Raw genomic sequence first — 4428 nt, 5'->3', positions numbered from 1 at the left:
TCACTGAGGATCCAGGACTCAACCACCGTGGAGACACTCTCAGGACCGCTTCTGGTTTGAGGTCTGTTGGATAAATATTATTAATCTTCATTTATGCATGTCATGTAGGCCTACTTAGTTATTAGAAAATGCTAATGTTTAAAAAGTCTTTCGATGCAGAACAAAAACAAATCCATCAGTTTACCTGAAACAGATACTCTGACAGCTTCACTCCACTTTGTAGCAGAATAGGAATCATCTGTGGGTCTGCTCTTACAGCTGTAGTCTCCACTGATGGAAGCTGTGAATGTCCAGTCTTTCCTGTTTGTCCTGAATGTCTGTGACTGAGGTGTTCTCCATTCATACTCCCACTGAACTCCTTCACCTCCCTGAACCTCACATGTCAGAGTGATCGTCTCTCCTCTGAACATCTGAGACCAGCTGGGTTTTTGGGTCACACCCACTTTGTTGGAAACTAAAAAAATAACCATTAATGGATAATGAAATTATTATAACTTACTGATAACTGGTAACATCATGATTAATAGGACAAACTCACAGGTTATCTTGATGGTGACTTCATCACTTCTATCAGAGTAGACGGCTGGTTCTCCTCTAAATCCTCTGCATCTGTNACTTTGTTGGAAACTGTTTACATCACATTAAAACACATTTTACTTTTGAAATCAATGATTGTAAAAAGCTTTAAACTTAAATCACTCACATGTTATGTTAATGATGGATTCATCACTTTTATCAGAGTAGACGGCTGGTTCTCCTCTAGATCCTCTGCATCTGTAGATTCCTCCTTGTGAGACTCTGATGTTTCCATTTTCTCCATCATTGATTCTGTATTCAGAGGTGTGTGAGGTTCTTCTGAACCACTCATATTTCCAACCAGCAGATTTCTCCACAGAGCAGCTCAGTGTCACTCTGTCTCCTACTGACACAGTTGTTGTTCCTGCTGTCAGTCTGGATCTGGGTCTATCTGCAATGATTAACAAACACATTTTACTATAATATCTATTATAATGAGGATGTATATACGTTTGGGTTATGCATTAAGGCATGGCAATGTAAATAACACATCTTTATATATAATTCAGTTTGTTTATTATGAATGAATTCCTAAATTTAGATTCCCACATAAAATGACTCATGTCAAAAACATTAATAAATTACCTGATACGTCTATAGAGACTCTGTTGCTGCATTTTGTAGAATCTGAACTCTTCCTGTGACCACAGCACTGATAAACACCACTGTGCTGTTTATCCAGAGGATTGAATACTAAATGTTGTTGTGGGATGTTAGAAGAAACTGTCCAATCACTTCTCTTCAATGTGTATGTCCAGTCTTCTGCTCTTCCTTCCTTCATGTCACATTTGAAGGTCACAGATTCTCCAATATAAAAAATTGACCATTTGGGTTCAACAGTCAACTCAGCATCTACAACAAACAAACAATTTAATAAATACATTTATTTTTACAATGTAAACAAAAAACTAACAAAGAATAACATATATAGTTTTAAACAAAAAGAAAAGTAGTGTTGAGATGAATTAAACTGATATTAATGTAAAAACAAAAAAATCAGAAAGTGTCACCTTGTGTGTGTCCACAGTGAAGGAGTGAATACAGCACTACTGTACATGAAAGATGGAAACATCAGAGACTCAAGTAATGAAACTAAAACTGTACATGAATATGACATCAATTCAATAGTTTATCCACAAGTATTGCAAAAGTTGTAGTAAAATAACAAAGTCAAATGGTATATTAATAATGAAAACTGTTCATGATCCCTGATAGATTTCAGTTAAATTCTGTGTAGAAAACAGCTGCAGTTTAAATATGAAATTCTAACTATTTTGTTGAAAAATATGTTTTGTTTTTTTAATTTACATTTTTCCTGATTGATGTGATAAAAACAGCAAAAGTTCTTCAGACTCACAGATGAACTCCAGTTTACAGAGCAGAGTGTGTCCCATCCTCACAATCCTGATGGAAAAGAGAAAAATGAAATAGTGTTTCAGCAAAAGCTAATAACTGTGAGGAACTAAAAATATTATTATTTCTTTAAATTTTCAATAGAAAGGATTCAATAATTACCTTTTTCCTTCTTGAAGATAAATATACGTCATCAGCAGAAAAGAAAGAAATATTTGAACTGAATTGAAAATATAGATGACAAGAAACACTTTAATTTATGTTTTTCATTTTTTTTTACAAAAAAATTCTTATAAAAATTAACACATTTTTTTATTCATGAAAAACTGACATTTAAAAATCGGCAGCCATGAGTACATAAATTTAAAGAAAAACCAAAGTAAAGATTTGCCTGTAAATCAAAAAATGCTTTATAATCCAATCCAGAATACTTTACATATATTTGCCATGTACTGGGATTGATCATTTTAACAGCCTGTACAATCAGATGAAGCTGTGCGTCTCATACAGTTTGATGTATTTTTAAAATGTGCTGCATATCATTGTTAAAGTTTTCACAAATAGTGAATTTTTTTGCAATCAACTAGAAATGAAAAAAATCTCATTCTGGTAACTGTAGAATACTCACAGTGTGGACTGACTGATAGTAGTTCTGCTCTTTGTTCATCCATGTCCTCTTCTAATAGCAAATGTCTTCATTCTTCTAAACCACTGAGATCAGCTTCTGGGATGTAAAGAGTCACATGGTCTCAGTGCAGAAACATTTTCTATTCCTGTATTTTATGGTCACTTCCTGGTTGAAGTGTTAACATCACATCATTCGGGTGAAGGAGAAATAGCTGCAGGATGAGGTCATGAGAAGACGAACTTTTTCATCCTTTCAGTCTCTCACCTTATAAAGAATTTTCTCCATGAAATGGTTCAGTCATTTGATTCTGTTTGTTTGTCTACATTTGGCATTGAAGCATGTAAAGGTGACCTGCTTGATGGTGAAATGAGTTGTGAGTCAAATGTTTGGAACCAGGAGGAAGATCAGCTCCTCTCACAGCAACAACAGAGAAATAGGAAAACACCAGCAGATCACAACAATCTGAATCCTTCATGTTCAGATGAGAACTTCTGGACTTTTTAATCTCAGATCTCTAAACAGCGGAACATAAAAACATGAGTTTATATCATAAACACAGCTATTAAAATTATTTATTCATTCATTCATTTTCCTGACCGCTTCGTCCCTTTCGGGGTCGCGGGGGTGCCGGAGCCTAACCCGGCTACTGAAGGGCGAAGGCGGGGTTCACTCTGGACAGGTCGCCAGTCTATTAAAATTAATTCTTCAGAATATCAGTGATTTAGATTCCACTTAAATGATCTCTTTCAGATCCGTTTAAGCAGCTTCACCATTAAATAAAATATGAAATTGTGAAGTAAATCACTTTTATGGACAACAATCAAAAATTGAATTTGTCCGAATATTTCCAATTTATCTATCACAAGTGTCAATTTCAAAGAACCATTCAAATCTTTTTCTAAATGTGAATGTGGTCTGTTTCCTCTTGACACTTAGCTCAGACAGACTGCAGTAGCTTTAACCACAGAGTTTCTTTCTCATGGTTATTTTTTCTGTTTCCTGAAGTTTGTTGAACGAACAAAATGTTCTGCATCAGAAAAAAAACCTGAACATTTTTATAACAAAGTACTCTTTAGATGCATAGAAAACACTTTAATTTAAAAACATAAAATTTTCACTCTGCTCCCTGTCTGCTATGTCCCACTATTTGTCACGCACCTAGGTGTGTGAAATTTGTTCTCCGCATTTGACCCATACCCTGGAGGAGCGGTGAGCTGCAGACACGCGCTCAGGAACAATTTGGTGGTTTAACCCACCAGTCCAACTCATTAGTGCTGAGTGCCAAGCAGGGAGGCACTGGGTCCCATTTTTAGAGTCTTAGGCATGACTCGGCCGGGATTTGAACCCACGATCTTCCAATCTTAGGGCGGACACTCTACCACAAGGCCACATACTACACAGTGCTCATTTATCGAAGAACATCTGCCGTCTGGACTGCCAGGAGCATTTATTAAGGCCAGGGCCAGCCCGCATGCCTCCTTGATCGGAAGCAAGACTGAAACGCTCCGTCTGACCCAGCCGTCCTGCCACTGCGTCTGCTGCTGGGTCAGCCGTTCCCGCCCAGGGGATCCAAGCCCACTTAAGCAGCAGTGTTGTCTAAAAGTATGCACTTTCCCTGCTCTGCCTGCACTGTGTGGCATGCGGTCTGTCACACCGCTCCTCAGCCAAGCTTGCCAACAAAAGGCCTCGCCCTCCCACACACTCTAGCCCCTGAGGATAGACCAGCGAGTTGTTAAAGGCCTTCTGACAGATGAGTAAAAAGGACCGTCGGACCTCCCCCTTGTAGTGTGTGCGTGGGTCTGGGAGATCGGACGACAGGCTGCGGCTGAGCGTGCTGTTTTGTGTTGCAGCTGGTGGTGGACCTTTTAATT

The sequence above is a fragment of the Oryzias melastigma genome, unplaced genomic scaffold, assembly GCF_002922805.2.
Source record: "Oryzias melastigma strain HK-1 unplaced genomic scaffold, ASM292280v2 sc00811, whole genome shotgun sequence".
In the NCBI taxonomy this organism is placed as follows: domain Eukaryota; kingdom Metazoa; phylum Chordata; class Actinopteri; order Beloniformes; family Adrianichthyidae; genus Oryzias; species Oryzias melastigma.
Note: the sequence above shows the minus strand (reverse complement) of the source record.